Here is a 19,492-nt window from a genome sequence, read left to right as displayed (position 1 = left end):
ATACATGTTTCTCCCTGTCCCCGTCCCTAAACATTTACCTGCCTGCTCTCACAGTCCAGCGCTGTCCTGGCTGCAGCACCATGCTTACTGAATTCACAAAAGATACAGGTAGCAGTGGGAGCCACAGGCTCCTCCTGCTGTCAGTCAGACTCCTGTGAGGAGTGTGGGGAGAGCTTACTGGCCCTGTCTGTGTCTATGGACTCACACCACCCAAATTGAGAGTATGTCCACACAGGTGCCCCCTCAGCACACAGCTAAGGGAACACCCATGGGAAGGAAGAGTGGAGAGACTCGGAACTCCAGAGGAAGAGGTAAGGTACCATTGCACAGGCAGCAGGTAAGTATAACATCTTTTTTGATATTAAAGTGGTAGTAAACCACAAGAAAAAAAAATAAAAGACAACGGTCTGCAGGTTTAGGTTATAGGGGACTAGTATGTGCATCATACTGGTACATTATGACATACCTACCTTTACATGGAGCCCTCCAGCACAGTGTGGTCATGGCTCCCAAGCATTGTCATCTTCACCCGGTCTTCCTTCCAGATTCGCAGGCTCTGGCCATATGAATGGCCGGGGCAGCGAAGACATCACTCCCGCGAATGCATGCGAGAGCCCTTGGCTATGACATGAAACTCCAAAGGTCCAGCACGATATACTGTCCCTTCAGTATATCGCCTAGCCTTTACAATCATCTTAAAAGTGTAAAACAATCAAACTATAATGAATAAATGGTTAATTATTTAACCATATCTACAAATCTGGTTTAATAAAATGGAACTGGAAATGGAACATTTATTAAATAGGTCTTAAAGTGGAATTAAACTATATCCGAGCACCAAAAACTGAAAAAAGTGTTTAATTAATTTGTAATATTTAAAGCAAACTCACCCATCCATCCCTGTCTCCATGCTTTATTTTGTAAGAAATCACTTTGAAAAACACTGTAGCATTTCTAGCCATAGCCATCTTGAGTATGGGCAGATGATTAATATAGCATTTGCTTCCTGGAATCCAACTTCTCTTGGCACAAACATGCAAACAGGAGGGTTTGCTTAGGTGCGAATACCCTTATTCCAGATGAAAGTACAAAAAAAATGCCCATGAAGACTCGTGGGATGTAGGGCATTATTTTGGCCTGGGCCAGAAACCAGAGAGCAATTGAATAAATAATATATCTACTTACTAATGCTAGCAGCATAAGGACTGAAAATAGTTCATGTTGATTGCGAGAGTTTAGTTCTGTTTTAATTCAATGTCACGCTTAGTACCATACCTTTATTCTCTAGGAACACAACCTTACTCCAGGGCTGCAGGGAAACAAAAGAAAAAGATCACTATGCTATTATCTAATTGGACTAGATAATATATAGCAGCCTGCCTCAAGCCTTGTTACTTCAAAGGAACCCCTAACATTATTTTCAGGTCTCAGGGAACCCTTACTAAAACAAAATCATTGGGGGTCACAAATGCCCATTACAGTGATGGTCAGTGGAAAAAATACATCTCTTATAGGTTAGGCTATTGGTTCTAGAACTTTGCAGGCATCATCAACAGGGAGGTTAATCAGCCATAGCACAAAGAACCGCAAGCAACCTCTAAAGGAACCCTATGGCTCTACAGAGCTCTAGATGAAAATGACTGGTGTACATATTGATAGCGTCATTAAATTTTCCCATTCCTATTTACAAATTATGTAGCCATAGCTTCTATTTAGAAAATGAGACAGTACTAGAAGGTGTCACTAATATTTTTAAAAATGACCACCATCTTTGTCCTATAAAAATATATAAAAATGTACAACAGCAAAAAATAAAAGTAAGAGAAAAATACTATGTTTCTTCCCTTTAAATGTGACATTTATTTATTCTTCCTTCTGTCTGAGAGCAGAATTGTCTTTTCTGAACACTTTTATTCACTAAATAAGTGAGCAGCTGTGCCATTCCTCTAGTTCCCTCCACCCACCTCCCTATTGCTCAGGATAGCCTCAACTCCCCACCATGGTCCGATGATGGACAGGTCAGTCAACCTTTTAATGTGGCAATAGAGCATTGCATTTAGCATAAGCATCTAGAATCAGATCTGGAATGGTGTACGGAACACAGACTGCTTGGCATACACAAGAAACATTTACTATATCCCGACTGACAGCTAAAGATTGTTTATTTTCACTTGCTGCTTAGCCAATAGATCATTCGGTGTTTGCTGCTTGGTGACATTGTATTTAAACTGGGAGATAGATCGTTATACGCTCGATGGATGAATAATTTCCATTTTAAAAGGCTGAAGATCTGCTCAGTAGTTGGATATACAATTGTTTCATGCAGCTGTATGCCTTTTGTTTTTCTTGATCCAAGTTATAGATATGTAATCCTTTAGTTCTGCCCTAATCCATAGACCCTGCTGCAACCTCAGATGGATTATAGACCTTGCATTGTATACTGTATTTCATTTAGATGTGCTCAAAAACTGTGGGAAGCTCAAGATTTAATGGATATGCCACCTTAAAGTGATCCTGTCATGACATAAACATGGCAGAAGCAACATTACCCACAAGATAAGAGACGTAATACGTACCTTTCTGCTGCCTGTGATGGCACCATGTTGAGTAAAAAAATTCTCCACTGAAGTAAAAACAAAAACACTTTTATCAGAATTAATCTCCTTGGACTCTCACAGGTTTCACTGGTTCTTCTTCCTGACATCCATGTCACCACTGTGCCTCTCACACATTGGAGGTCAGCAGGAGGAACTGGTAACAGCTGTAAGGGACCCAAAAGTCCAACACTCTTGAATGTGTTGGATTCAGTGTGGAGCTCAGTCATCAATTTTGAAGGACATCCAAAAAGTCTGCAACTCCTGCTGCTATTTGAGCTCATCACTGAGCGATTGACATTTTTCCATACCTCCCAACTTTGTAACTTGGAAAGGAAGGACACCTTGGGATGGAAAAGACATGTAATGGTGAAAATGAGTAGCATGCCTACATTGGACGAAGTTTAAGGGCGCGTAGCTGAATAGAGTCTATGCCTACATTCTTTATACACTGTACAAAGTCCTTGTAGGCACAACATGTGTTTTTATTGCTGTCTGTGGTCCCACTTGGGAAATTCATTGTCTCTATTTGTTCTTGTGATCATAGTCATGAAGGCTGAAAGTGAGGGAAAATCCAAAATTTTGAGAAGTCAACAAAGCAGGGAAAGAGAGAAAATATTTAAATTGGACATTTCTTGTGTTGACTATGGTCTAAGCTAGCCTTTTTCAGCCAGGGTGCCTTGGCACCTTGAAGTGTTTTCTGGCTCCACAGGGGTGTCTTGAGAAAGAACATACAAATTGCCCAAAAATTGTGTACAAGCCAATGGGTGGATCAAACCAGACATTTTGTTATACAAAGCCATAAGTTTTCATTATGCAGCATTACAGTTTTGGGCATGTGCCAACCAGCAGTCAGCATCCTAACAATTAATAATATCATTGGTTGATAAGGAGGATGTTGGGTGCTTGCACAGCATCCTTGTTTGCCCCTCTCCTGTCTCTCTCCATCAGTACTGAGATCATGTTAGGTGAGTTACGGAGAGAAACTGAGGGAGAAGGGAAACACTGGAATACTAGTCAGTACCAGTGTGCAAAGGTGGAAGAATAAATCACCTTTAATGTTGGGTGGCCAACGTGTGTGGATGCTACTGCATCATGTAAAACTGCTTAGTTCTTTACATTTTAGAATAGGATGTCTTGAGATTGTGCAGAATTGTAAATAGTACGTTGACTGATACAAGGTTGAGAAACACTACTGTAAGTTACTCTGCGTAATCTCACTTGTGAGAGATCTTTAACTTTATGTTGTGTTTGCCTAACAGAAATTGAAAGGTAATCTACCCAATGGAACATCCAGGTGAAGATACTGACCATGCTTTAGTAGTCCCTAACTTTATGTCGTGTTTGCATAACAGAAATTGAAAGGTAATCTACCCAATGGAACAACCAGGTGGAGATACTGACCATGCTTTAGTAGTCGCTAATCCTAAACAGTTCAGGATCTGATCTGCATACTTGTTCTCGTTAATCCTAATACTTGTTAGTCGCTAATCCTAAACCGCTTAAGTTCTGATCTGCATACTTGTACTGTGTCAGTGAGCAAAATAGTCAGATAACTAGAATTTTTAGAAATCAACCATTAATGGGAGTCCCACACTTCTCTACAATTCTAAGCTCCTCCAGCTGGAGCAAACCCAACCCTTTACAAAAAAGATCTGTATTCATACCTACTTTTCAGGTGTCTTCAGCCCAGTTTGCTGACATTACAGCTCCTCTTCACCCTCTTCTTCTGTGGCATTCAGCAAATCTTAAATACTGCTTTCTTTCTTCGGTGAGCCTCGTATTGGAGTGGAGCCTTCAAATTTAGAGCTTACATGAAGCAAGTTGATTAATTCTGGGTGTCACTCAGTTTGAAGGTGGACTGGTGCTGGATTGATAAATGGATGAAACTGATGGGGTCAGCACTGGAGAAGAGGTGAGTGTAACAGCCAGAGTAGTTTTTACAATTAACTTGTGCTGGCAAGTTACAGTTTTATCTTTTTGCTCAAGGATAACTTTGACTTTAATATTTTTACTTTTATCTCCCAACATGTACGTCGAACCATCTTCTTCTCTGCAGCTTTTTTCTGTGCCCGCAAGCTGGCAGCGCTTTAAATCTCTAACTTTAGGCAACAGCTAATATGAGCACACCATAACAAGTGGTTTGTGTGTGGCCTATGTTTAGACTAAATGTGCCAAATAAAACACGTGTTTCGCGTGTTATCATCGCATTCGGTAACATGTCACTAGGCAGATGATTAAACAATTCCATGAAAAAAAAATGCCGTTCAACATCTCGCTGCCAAATGGCAATTAACACCCCGGCAGCTGGCGTAAACACAGAGCTGGCTGGAACGCCGTTACCTTCCTCTAATTTTTAGACCTCGAAAAAAAAAAAAGAAATTGTGCAGCTCGTTTGTTTCTTTCACTTGAGGAATTCAGAGACCCTCCCTCTTCCATCCATCACTTACCAGCCCGCCGTGTCTGACCCGCCTACACCTCGTTCCATCTAAATTAACCAAATTATGAAAGTAATCTAATTTGGTAGCACTCATTAGGAGAAGCTTAGCAGCTTGCAGCATAGAAAAATACAATGCTTCATTGTAAACACATCTGATTGATAGTCAGGACCCCCTTGGGGGATTCGTGTTCTGTAATTAACTAAGGTCACTTTGCTGTGTAATATTAATGACTCTCATTTTATTATGCAAATGAAACGCAGTGTGACCGATATCCTGGCTTAGGTGATTGGGAAAACATATTGGTTCTAGGTTAAGCTATATTTCTGAACAAAAATTTACCTATTATATATAAACAGCAAAAAAAATCATATTTTCACCCTTAAAAGTATTAAAATCATTATAAACGTGAACAGAAAATTAGCGGTAAATTACTCCAGTGGGGACACAGTGGTAATAATAACTTTTTTTCATTAGCAGTGTAAGGAAGGTCTGAACCTCCATTGGGAGTTTTCTCCTCAGTTACTGCTACAATGACAACATTCTGGAAAGGAAGTAGAGAAGAAATTCCACTAATAGAACCAAGATAGGGAAAAAACTGACAGGGGTTCTAACCATTTATTACTTTGATCAAAATGCTAGCGATGAACAGATATGCACTTGTAAGAATAACCACTGCCTTATCTGGCAGATCCCTGTGTATCACTTTTTTTGCTCTTTGTAAAATTCATGGTCATATATTACAAGCTTTCTTACTAGTGTTAGTCCTCTACTTTGCCATTGTGACTATCCCATGTCCTCTGTTTGATTTCTATCAATAGTATGGACATACATGTGTATATGTATGACCTGAGAGCAAATAAATGGTGTCTGTAGGTAAGGCATAGTTGCAGATCCTAATGTAACAATGTCTTATATATGCGACCATGTTTCCAGCATCCTTTACTTTTTAACCGCATGGTTTAGTTCAAGAGCAACTGTTTATACATCAGCTGTATTGCCCATAGTGGTCAGTGAAGACCTTATACACTGTCAGAATTGCCCCATTAGACCATATACCTTGAAAGGCAGTTTGCCTTCATCAGCATACCTTGAGCTAAAGACCAGAAGAGTAGGATGTACTGCCATTCTACTATGTTGGCAGTTTGATTCTAGGTATACTGGACCACTCAGCTACTTAATGTGTGGCTAGCTATGCACTGCCCTCAGGAAGCCTTGCTGCCCTAGAATGTTGATTTTTCCAAAGAGTGGCAGACACATCATAGGAGGACATGCAAACATGTTCGTCTATGAATGACAGGACAGGACATGAATGACAGGAATGTAGACATCTGCATGTTCTCAGTCATAGTAGGACCCACTGTGCATCCTGCAGTCTGGCACACAGACAGCATTATTGGACTTTATTACTTCTTATTGTCTTCTCTATAACAAACGGAAAGGATAGGCCCAGCAAGTTGGAAAGAGTGCAATAGAAATCACTTTTAATGGTTGAAATCACTTATTTTTACCCTCCTAGGGTAGTATTATAGCAAAATGTATTTTAGGCTTGATTTTTGCAGTGTATTACTGAAAAGACCAGGAGGTCTCTTTGAAATAAGTGCTTTGGAAGGTCACGATCACTATGATACCATCTGAATTAGAATAACCTCAATGAAAGGTGAAGACTTAAAGAGGAGCTTCAATCATATTTGTAAAAATTAAAACACAGCAACTACAAAAACTATAGCTGCTGACTTTTAATAGCCAGAAAGTTAAATTGTCCCAGGATCCAGCACTGTGCTCACCCGAGCTGTTTTCTCCATCGATCTTTGGTCCCCAGCGCCAGCATCTTAACTGTGGACATCCGGCATGTGCAAGCTGCACTGCGCACTGTGAATGGTCTTGTAGTCTTCTGGGACCTATGACGTGTCCCAGAAGACTGTGCGGGGGAAGGGAAGAGGTGAACTTCCTTTCGGATCGCCTAGGCCATCCAAGCAGTTGTGGGAGTGTATACTTGTCAAAACCATGCCCCCCCCCTCCCAAAAAGGCCATTTCTTAAAGAGGAGCAGGGGATGAGGCCTTAAAGCCAAACTTCCCATTGTGGGTGAAGCTCCACTTTAGGAATTTAACTTTTAATGCACAATTAATTCTGTTTGTTTGGTATGGGGTATGGGTCTGTGTACAGATGTGAAGAAAAACCTCATCCATAAAGACAGCACAGCCACATCTTTTAAAAGAGCTCTGTGACACACATTTCAACACATTGTTAGAAAGTGCATATTCGTCTTTGTCTAGATTCAATAAATATGACTTTTTCACCCTGTAAAAATGGATCAGCTTGTGTCTTTTATTTTTTCCTTCAAGCTCAACGCCACAGAGAACATGAATTATTGAATATATCATATTGGAACATTATGTTTTATTGAAAAACCAATAGAAATCTTGCATGTACTTCTTGCGCGAAGTTTGATGGGAAATGCACTACTAGCCACCTATTAACACTGGGCAATAATATGTGAATTTCAGTTCATTGATCAGTAGTAAAACACAACATTCTTGAATTGCTCAGTCAGCCAGTATATGATGTGTTTATTTGATTAATCATTACATTGGATGAAGTGGAACAATAAGTTCAGAGATAAGTGTATGTGGTAGACAAGATACATCTAAGATTATCCACCACAACCACCGCCACTACATAGGTGATCTTTTTGTATTTCTGTAAAGAAAGAAAGAAATATTCACTTCTTTTGCATTTCACTGTTATACAAGCTACAGTATATAGGACTTAGGGCCTTACAATGTTTAATATACCTGTAGTGCTACCCCCAAAGGAGCCGGTTGGTAATTTGGGTTCTCTGTTCTGCGACTAGACTCCAAGAGCAACCTCAGCTTCTCTGACACATCTAATTGAATATAAGTCACTGCAAGCACTTATAAGAACATAAGTATAGATACTTTTAACTTGGCTGTGAGTTAATAGCAGGAAAGAGATAAGTTTAGTAGTAAATGAACTCAATGTATTGGGACAGGTAAGAATAAATGGTGATTTGAGCATAAATAAGCACACAGAAGGTAGGTTCAGACACAGTCTGCTAAACAGTATAATCGCTATGCAAAGGTAATTTATAACTGCGTTCTGTACCACTAGACTCATGATTCAGTAAACTCAACAATAACAAGTAAAATTAAGCATTAACTAGAATGTAAATAATAGTACTATGACAAGTTTAGAGTGCACTCTAGAAGAATGACTAGGAAATAGTGCAATGTCCACTGGGAGGTACCTTTTAACTTAAGCAATAGGTAAGGGTCTCTGTGTAGCAGCTGTATAGGGACAGTCTTTAGTCCTAACTCTTTAGTCTACTAGCGTTGGGGCCCAGTTGTACTGTTGGTCCCAGTCACACCTGCAAGCAGCAAATAAGGCTACTAGATGGCTGTATAGCCAGTTCCTGAAGGGCTCAGTCTCAATTTCTAGCAGTAGATAGTAAATTCCCACAGCAGCAACTCACCAGTCCCAGCAATACTGCAGCATACCATCCAGTCACACAAAGTGGTAAGTCCACTCTCTGCTCTGCACCCAGGTGACTCTGTTGGTACCACTGAAGTCAACATCCCACTCAGGCCACTGATATGCAGCAGTGATGGTGCACACTAGAGAACTATGTGCACTCTCCAGTCTTCTTCACAGCAAGAGGATACTCTATCTACACAGTGGAGTCTCTCCTCAGCACTACAGTTCCCTCATCTATTGAATTCTTCCTGCTCAGCAGTTCCCTCCTTTTGCTGAAACAGCTGTTAACCAGTTCAGCACCACAGGATATCAGCTACAGAGAGCAGCTGCAGTCAGTGTTTCTCTCATTTTCCTTCCTAGCCAGGCCTTGTGGCTATATGCCCTACATTGTACATGTACTGGTAAACCATTCTCCCCATCAGGGGAGGACAAGGCAAGGGATAGTAGCCCTGAGTGGAGATATTTTACTATTTATACATTGATCACAGTGGGACCTGTCTTTTGTGACGCCCTCTGCTCCCCATTCAGACCTAGGGTCAAAGCTTCTGGCAGAAGAAAGTCTTCCAGCGCTAACTTCTCTTGTAGCTTTATAATTTCATGTGAGCAAATGCAGAGAACCACAAAAGAATAACATTGTAATGAGTTTCACAATAAAATACTTCCACCTAGACCACCTAGATATTCCAAATGATGAGTATGTCCCATTGACAATCTCTGAGGGCTCATCCACACCATGCCTGCAGAGCTGCCCCCCTTAGGAGACCACAGCACAAGCAGTGCACACAAAAACAGTTGTTCTCCACTTACACCCTCCATTCCACAAACGCATGGTGGCATGCAGAAAAAATTCAGTCCAAAGGACATGGTAGAAATAAGCCTGGAAAACTCTGAATCCATCCAAATCTCTGGAACATCTGAAAGTTGATGTCATGTTGCCCGAGCCAAGTGTTCCCTTAGCAGGAGGTTACCTAGGAATCTCACAATGGGAATACTACAATGGTGCAGTAAGGCTAGTTCTGGGTCCAGCACACTGTCGAACACCCTAGGTTCTGATGAGAGGCCCAGGGGCAGGACGAAAAAAACACCCAAACTGGTAGCACATAGGCTCTATGGCAAGGTATGGTTATTTCTGATGTGCTGAAAAGAAAGGGACATCTTCTTGATCCAGAAGAATAGAATATGCAGAGGTCCAAAGTAGAGAATTGAAAATTTATGTCTCTTAATAGAGCAGGAAAAAACTTTCAATCTGTACAATGAAGAGACACTGTCCCCCAGAAGTCTCTGCAGTCTACTTCCTCTGTCAAAGAAAATGCTGTATCACATTTCCCATCTAGAGCCCTTAATAAGTAATTTTACATTTGTTGAAAAAAAAAACAAAATCCTCTGGATGATTAATGTACATTGCAAGTATTTTAACAAGCTTTATTACAGATTCCTACCTGTTTCAGCTCTGAAGGAAAAGCTGTATGTTTAATTATGTCAATGTGCAAAGTGAATCTGAAAGGGAGTTGCTATTTTATTATTAATCAACTGATGCACGCGCAGTGTTCTAATGAGGAAAGTTGCAGGGTCTGCATTCCATTTGAAGTAATCACCCTTTTGGGAGTATTTCACTAAAAATGACACTTTTGTTACAGAGGATATCTAAAATCTCACTTGCATCTTAGTGCAGACTTCTGGGAAAATCAGCGAGCCAACCACACAAGCAGAAATTGACATTTCCAAGAAAGTTCTGTACACCAATTGTGTACAGAAAGCCTCCAGGTTGACATTTTGCATTGAATTTTACAGGAAATTTCAGCATTGTGGATTGGAAAGGAAAAGTAATTTTTAAAAATTTCAAATACAATGTAGCTTGTGTAGCAATAGTATATGCTTCCCATGGAAGTAGTGTTACCCTTTAAGCTTAACCACTAAAAAAAATGGCTTAGCGGGGGCGAAGCTGCAACCTGAATATATCTTACTAGGTTCTCCTTTCTGGACCTCCTTGCCAGTGGAAGCTTGCCTGCTTTCTTCTGTGAGGGGCTCTATGCAGTATATTGCAACAGTGTTTAAAATGCACCTTGAGTTAATTTGCAATAACTTGTTAAAGACCTTGCTATGACCTGAACCTGCATCCCTATTAACTTGAGACAGATATGATACTGTTAAGCCTCGAGATATCTTTATGTGAGGGGCCTGGCTGAGAGGCCAATTCTGCCAGAAATTTCCCTGCCACCTGGTGAAGGGCAGAGGCTATTCTGCTTTATGTTTATATACACTGCTGAAAAAAATTAAAGGAACACTGTGAAAACACATCAGATCTCAATGGGGAAAAATATCATGTTGGATATCTATACTGATATGGACTGGGTAGTGTGTTAGGAATGTAAGGATGCAAATCGTTTTATGAAAATGAAAATTATCAACCTACAGAGGACTGAATTCAAAGACACCCCGAAAATCAAAGTGAAAAAATGATGTAGCAGGCTAGTCCATTTTGATGAAATTTCATTGGAGCAACTCAAAATGGTACTCAGTAGTTTGTATGGCTCCCAAGTGCTTGTATGCATGCCTGAAAACAACGGGGCATGCTCCTAATGAGACGATGGATGGTGTCCTGGGGTATTTCTTCCTAGATCTGGACCAGGGCATCACTGAGCTCCTGGACAGTCTGAGTTGCAACCTGGTGACGTTGAATGGACCAAAACTTGTTTTCTGAGCGGTGTTCTATTGGATTTAGGTCAGGCGAGCATAGGGGCCATTCAATGGTATCAATTCCTTCATCCTCCAGAAACTGCTTGCATACCCCTGCCACTTGAAGCCGGGCATTGTCAGGCACGAGGAAGAACCCAGGAGGAACCTCCATGGACATGTCTTCCCAGACCATCACTGACCCACCACCAAAATGCTTATGCTGAACGATGTTACAGGCAGCATAATGTTCTCCATGGCTTCTCCAGACCCTTTCACATCAGTCAAATGTGCTCAGTGTGAATCTGCTGTCAGCTGTGAAAAGCACAGGGCGCCAGTTGCGGACCTGCCAATTCTGGTGTTCAATGGCAAATAACAATTGAGCTCTATGGTGCCAGGCAGTGAGCACAGGGCCTACTAGAGGACTTCAGGCCCTCAGGCTGGCCTCAAGAAATCTGTTTCTGATTGTTTGGTCAGAGACATTCACACCGGTGGCCTGCTGGAGATCATTTTGTAGGGATCTGGCAGTGCTCATCTTGTTCTTCCTTGCACAAAGGAGCAGATACCGGTCCTGCTGATGGGTTAAGGACCTTCAAGGCCCTGTCCAGCTCTCCTATAGTAACTGCCTGTCTCCTGGAATCTCCTACATGCTCTTGAGACTGTGCTGGGAGACACATCAAACCTTCTGGCAATGGCACATATTGATGTGCCATCCTGGAGGAGTTGGACTGCCTTTGTAACCTCTGTAGGGTCCAGGTATCACCTCATGCTACCAGTAGTCACACTGACCCTAACCAAATGAAAAACTAGTGAAAAACATTTAGAAAAGATGAGTAAGGAAAAAAATGTCAGTGGCCTCCAGCTGTAAAGCCATTCCTGCTTTGGGGGTTGTCTCATTGTTGCCCATCTAGTGCATCTGTTGTTAATTTCATTAACAGCAAAGCAGCTGATGATGATTAACAACTTCCTCTGTTACTTAACTGACCAGATCAATATCCCAGGAGTTTGACTTGATGCTATACTCTGATTAAAAAGTGTTCCTTAAATTTTTTTGAGCAGTGTATATATGTCCTGTAATGCAGGGTTCACAGCTACAGATGTACTGGCATGAAAATCTTTCCTGTGGACACTATATCTACTGTATAAATCCACCAGCTTTTGAAAACCATTTTGTCCACTCTTCTGCCTCCCCCTGTCTCCTGGTCAATCTGCTCATAGTGCACATTTTCAAGATGTCTGCTGGTCAGGGTTTGGCCAAAACTGAGATGGGCACTGTGTGAGAGCTATCAAACTCATGCTCAGAATGATGCATCATTCACTTTTGTTTTAAATTTCGCAATGGCCACAATGGAGTTCCTTGCCTTACTGGAGCCTTTATTATCCATGAGGGACTGTACTACAGGAGAGGTTGAACCTACATAGATAACCACCAGAGGTGGCAGGTAAGGGTTTCTCCTATTCACACTGATTGTAAGTTCTGTGATGCGAAAAAATGCAATGGGCTGTTGTGTTGCAGTGTTAACACTTTGCACCAGTCCTGTGGGCAGAAGTAGGAGAGGCAACTACCAAATGTATGCTACAATGTCACGAAGAAAACCTTTTTACCCAGTGAATGTGATATGCCCTGTATATTCCACATGCGAAAGGAAGGCATTTGCATCCTTCCCTTTATTGGAGTAACTTTTCCATAGCAACCAATATACTAGCCAGCGAATGCTCTGGTATCCCTCCAGATTATGTGTAGTTTAATGTACTGATATTTTAAACACCATCAGCAAGTGTGTGTGGAGGGTGGTACTCATAACATCTAATCTGATTTCAATATCCCAAGCTGATAAGAGGCATGGGGGAGGAAAGATTAGCATGTATTAATTCATAAGTGGTTCATATAGTGAATCTGATGTAGAGCAGCAGTCCCCAGCCTCCCCAGCACCAGGGACCGGCCTTGTGGAAGACAACTCCTCTACCCTCACGGACCATGAAGGGAGGGAGTTAAGGTGCAGCCCAATTGTCACCTATCACTAATAGGAGTCTCCGTGCAGCCCAAACCTCTCTGCCAATTATCTGCATTCGCAGCCACTCCGCAGCAACACCACCCCAGCTCCACCCCAGACCGCCAGGCACTAGAACCTTGCAAGGAGCGCATAACCCAGATCCCTGCCCATGCTCCCATGAGAATCCAATATTACTGGCAATTCAACAAGAGGTGGAGCCCAGGCAGAAACACAAGCAGCCTTAAATACAGATCAAGCCTCTTCCGCTACCTACTCCCCACCATGTGGTCTGGCCCCCAACAGGCCATGAACTGGCTGGGGGACCTCCGGTGTACAATTATTCACTTTAAGGTTATTACAAAAGATATGGGGGTTCTCTTTATGTTTAGAGAAAAGGGGATTTAACCTCCACATACAGAAATGCTTCTTCACAGTAAGATCTGAGAAAATGTGAAATAGACTCCCTTAGGAGCTAGTTCAGGCCAGCTCAGAAGATTATTTAAAAAAAGAGCTGGATGCATTCCAAAATGCACAAAACATAACTAGATATTAACAGTTATAGGTAATAATACTAGAGATTGTTGATGCAGGGAATATCCGGTTACCATCCAGGGGATCAGGACGGAATTAATATTTGCCCTGCTAGAACAAATTGGTCCATGCTTTATAGGGTTTTTTACTTTCCTCTGGATCTTCTGTGTGTATAGGATTCTGTATATTGTGGTTTTCTAATTATTATGTATTTATTTTTTCTATTGGTTGAACTAGATGGATGTGTGTCTTTTTTCAACCTGACCAACTATGTACTGAAACTATAACTGACTATAACTATGTAGTCAGCTAACGTGATTTCTGCTTGTTATAGGTTTTTGCACCTCCCACATCACTAATGCCCTTCACTGTCCTGTTGCTTATTATCTCATAGGGATCCTTTTAAAAACTAGTAGTATGTCCATAACCCCCAATTTTCTCTTTTTCTTTTTGGCAGGAAGTGGAAGCGCAATAAAAGATTATGCCAACCTGCACATTTTCTAGGATCATAAAAATTAATAACAGTTGATATCATGTAAAATTAATATTCATATTAAACCTATGAAAGAGATTGTAGGTACAATAGATAAGATAAGAGCAAATAAGGAGACAAACTCAAAAAATATGCTAAGCCTATTTAGATCATAAATTAACTGAACTTGGTATAAATGGATGAGTGGCTTTACATATTGGTAAGCCAGAGATGATTATGCACATATTTCTAAAGAGGAATGTTCAGTAATTCATCATATTTAGATAAAAAGATAAAAGCCAATTTCCAAGACAGGCAGTCATACTGTGAACCTAGAGAATTTTAAACCTGAGCTTTTTATAAAGATTCACCACACATTAGAAACACATTTACCACACAGCTATCAAAATACATTCCTATTGTACATCAGACATTCACTACACATTCACCATTTCGAACATTTATCAACATCATGTACCAAGCTGTATTTAGACGTCTTGGTCCCTGCTTTGTAATATTTAATAAATATTACTGCTAGAATGGGCAATTGGAGACCGTTTGTGGTCTAGTGTAACTGCAGAGTTCTTATAAATTATAAAGACCACCAAACAAAAATGTCCTAACTACACTATTTGGCCAAAGGTTTTTAACACCAGAACATCCCACTTACTATAGGGTAAAAGGTACAATGTGTACACGCTTCAAAATATTGGGGTTTATTAACTAAAGGCAAATAGGTTGTTCACGTTGCAAGGGAAGTTACACTGCACAGGAATTTTCCTCGCAACTTCATGAATGTGGCAAATTTCATTTTGCAAAGAATACTCAATTGTGTGCAAGGTAAAAAAAAAAAAACTGGCATTTTTTTACTTGTATGTCATTGGATGATATAAATCATAAGAGCTTCACCTCTGCCACTAAGTTGTGGCACAAATTCCTTTGCAAAATGTAACTTCCCTTGCAAAGTGCACAGTCTATTTGCCTTTAAGGTGTTTCCAGTGAAGGATACAGTTAAAGTGGAACAAAATTCTAATATTAAAAAACTGTAAGGAGACATGCTCTTTATTGCAGAGGGGAGACACAATGGGGTTTATTTACTAAAGCTGGAGAGTCCAAAATCAGACTCCCTTCTGCATAGAAACCAATCAGCTTCTAACCTCAGCTTGTTCAATGAAGCTTTGGCAATGAAACCTGGAAGCTGATTGGTTTCTATGCAGAAGTGAGTCTGATTTTGGACTCTCCAGCTTTAGTAAATAAACCCCAATGTTTCTTCTGCAATAAAATAAACCTACCCACACAGCATAGTTTACATTCCAATGCCTGTGTGCCAGGATGACTGCAGTCCTTTGCATGCATGGGAGTGACATCGTACCACACTGGTCAATCAAGATGGCTGAAGACCAGCACCCAGCAGAAACCAGAGCACATATGCCATCAGCATCAGTGAGGGACCTGGTGGCCATTGGACTGTTGAAGCAGAGGTAAATATTTCTGATTTTAGTTCTATTTTAATGCTACAATATACTACAAATTGTTTGCAATTGTGGGAATCCATCCTTGTTAGTTTCATAAGAACATTGCATAATGGATTTGGTGTTGAGAAATTCAAGAAGCCTGCTCAGTCTACCTCAGCCCTATTAAACACCTTTGGGATGAATTGGAATGTTAATGGCCAGCCAGATGTTCTCATGAAACATCAGTCTCTAATCTCATAAATTCTCTTTTGGCTGACATTGAAATTCCCACAAGCACACGTCGAAATCTTGCAAAAAAGCCTTCCCAAAAGAGTGAGGGAGCTCATAGGTGCAAAAGGGGGCCGGTTTTATATAAATATCCATGGTTTTGGAATGCAATGTCCAACAAACTCACATAAATGTGATGGTTAGGTGTCTACAAACCTTATCCATGTAGTGTATAAACTCTCAACATCTCCTGCACCCTCTACCTCTAATGTTTTCTTGATGGAGTTAGCCACAAAAGTTCTGAGGTGGACAGGAGAGGGAAAGAAAATGTGAACATTTTATTATAATGTATATTTTCTTTGGCTGGGTTCTTCCTCCTGTAACCATAGGCATTGGCCAGACCTGAATATATTTTGAGTCATTATAAGCAGACTTTGATGGGCAAATGCAGAACAATATTGATATTAAACTGAAATGTTTCTGTGATCATTCAAAATGTATACCAGTGACCTGCACTTGTCTTGAATTTGACCTGCTTCAGCTTCTTTTTCATTATCATAGACTAGTGTTTCTTATACTATGGGCCAGGACCCCATCTGGCAATAGCTTGAAATGTCTACTACTAAAAAAAATTAAGGTCTTTTTTTTGGGCAATACTTAAGCTTGTAGAAATGGAGAAAAATGACCTCAAGGGGTTCTATGTGGAGACGTTTTTTGTATTTAGCCTTAAATTTAATGATATTAAAGGCATTTTAGACAAAATACTCACATCTTGAAAATAAGCCCAGTGGATCCTTAAAAGGAAAAGTTTGGGGTTGCAAAAAACCAAACATACATACCCACCTCTGTGCTGCTGTATTAGTGTAATACTGCAGCTGTCCCACGTAGGCTCTAAGATCGAGAATTAAGTGAACACATAACCACTGATCACTCAGTTCTTGATCTGCTCCTGCAGTGCTCATTGGAGTGCTGGGCAGGTAAGGGGGTGGGCACAGTCAGTTCCACCTCTCAGCTGATCTCTGAGAGGCAGAACCAGCTATCATACAGCCAGCTGGGTGGATCTCGACATAATTGTCAGGATCTTTCCAGAGTTTGAAACGGCTCTTCCATGTCAGCTGGTAGCTGGCTTTAAACCTTCTGTCAGCTGATTAATGGTTACAGGAAAACAAACATAAGTGCATTTCTGTGACCTACAAGAGAAATATGACCAAAAAAACTTTGGTAAAGCTTCTCTTTTAATGGTAAAGCAGCAAGCTTAAGAAAAACAGTATTTTGGTGGGGCTACCAATTCTTCTTAAAGGCACAAATCTCCAGCCTCTACTGAATCGCTGACTGAGAGGACATGGAAGGATTTCTTAGATTCTCAGCACCATCTCCCAGCTCGGCTATGTCTGAGCTCCTCCCCACCTCCACATGTCAGAACTGGAGAGCTGTAGAACCATGCTTTTTTGCTTAAAATCTCTGATATGCTGGAGAAAGGCTTAGCCAGAACAGCAACCTAAATTACTTCTGACATTAAGTCTGACATACAGGGCCTGGGGATCCTTATTGAAGCAATAGAGGACAAACTGCTATTCACTATCACACACTCTAATCAGAATACCCAGCTTATCCAGGATCTTCAGGAACAATTGAAAGCTGCTCTGGCAAAAACTGATGATTTAGAGAATCACTCTAGGATATATAAAAAGATAATATGTGAGCGCTATCCGGGGATCTCAAAGGACAGCGGCTACAACACCAAAAAGGTAACCAAGAGAGAACCTTCCAATAAAGTACATATAAATATATATATATAAAAAACATATATAAGGTGCAGCGCTATAATAGTAAAAATGGCATATATAACATATTATAAATAAAGTGCAAATGTCAAGCCCCCCTGCTGCAGTATCTGGACGTCTGACCACCGCAGGTGGCCATCCTGATTATTATCTGGTCAGTGTTTTATTTGCATTTTACCTCTACAATTCATGTTGTACCTTTAATAAACTCAGTGTATACGGTATCACGCTATGTGGTGTCCCTTATTGGGCTCTCTTCAATGAGAGTCCCCACTTGCAGAATCTGCTCTAAAAGGGGACCCCGGATGGTGACACACCTGAGACACGTATATGAAATTTAAAGTATTTACCCAAGTTGCGATTGGAAGGTGTATGACCCTGTCCCTATCTTGGCAATTGATGACCGCTATCCGATACTACAGGATAAATCTTACATGCGGTTTTTTGACGCACTTCTGGTGAGTGCGCAATTTTTACCCCAGATTTACCGTGTGATACACAGAATCTCATCCCACGCACCTACTAGAATCTATTGGATCCCCACGTTTGACCTTATTTTGGGACTTTTTATCTCACTTAACCTCACAGCAGTGTGACTTGACATTTGCACTTTATTTATAATATGTTATATATGCCATTTTTACCATTATAGCGCTGCACCTTATATATGTTTTTTATATATATATATTTATATGTACTCTAGGATATATAACTTTCGCATATGGGGGCTCCTGGAATCAGTGAAAGATGTTGACTCAGCAGGCCGTACGTTTTAAAAGTGTCTCTTTGCAGACGTAGCGGAACACCGATTTGAAGTTAGATAGGGCCCATAGTGCCTTGTAGGTGGCCTGCCCTAAACGATTTCCTCATGATATTATAGTCAAACCGAACAAAGAAAATGGTCATGAAGGCTGCAAGGGATTCAACTGAACTATCCATCATGACCCACCCTGTGCAAATCTTTGCAGATATCTCTCCCTATACTATAAAAAAAACAGTATTTTAACTGTGGAAGGGTAGGTCATTTGAGGCAGAATCAGCTTGTAAAACAGTAGCTGTGGGTACTTAGCATCATACCACCAATTTAGGTAACATGGCTTTGCAAATGAGTTTTATGCACACTCCACCCCATGATGCATTATGAATTCAGAGAGGCAATAATTCATACTTATGTTTTTTATTATATAGGCATTACATTTTGGTAAAAAAAAAACTGACATAGACTTGTATGGGGAAGAAGTAGTTCTAAAGTGAACAAAAGTCTGTTGACATAGGCCCCCATTGCAATTAACATAATGGTGAATATGTAGTCACTGAATCATTTAATGTGAGTGCACCTCAATTATAAATATGCCCCAAAGTCTGAAAGATATGAAGTAATAGAGCAGCTCAATGAAAACTACTCCTGCCATTCCATCAAGTATTGTTTATGCTCATTTAGCAAAGCTAAATATCGTTTTCTGTCTCTTCGATGTTTTCCAGTAATGAATGTACCACATTAGTGACATATCCCTTTCTGTAGTAGACCATATATCAATTATGATGGTTATCCGAGTCTAAAATCCATCCAGCTAATGTGACTTCTGATATCACAGATCCAAACACCTGTAGAGGTTATATAGCAGTCTTGGATGCTGCAATCAATAGACACTGTTATCACACACTCACACACCAGGAATGACTGTCACCCAACTATTGGATTCAAGAATACAGTAATTAGTGACTGCTTGTTATCTCAGTTCCACACACTGGTGATGATGGTCAATCAAGGATCATGTTTACACATCAGTACCCATTGTGGATTCTCCTGGCATGCACTGGTGGTCAT

The sequence above is a fragment of the Staurois parvus genome, unplaced genomic scaffold (genome assembly GCF_062004578.1).
Source record: "Staurois parvus isolate SC_StPar_1 unplaced genomic scaffold, SC_StPar_1.0 ptg000232l, whole genome shotgun sequence".
Taxonomy (NCBI): domain Eukaryota; kingdom Metazoa; phylum Chordata; class Amphibia; order Anura; family Ranidae; genus Staurois; species Staurois parvus.
This window is presented reverse-complemented; position numbering follows the sequence as displayed.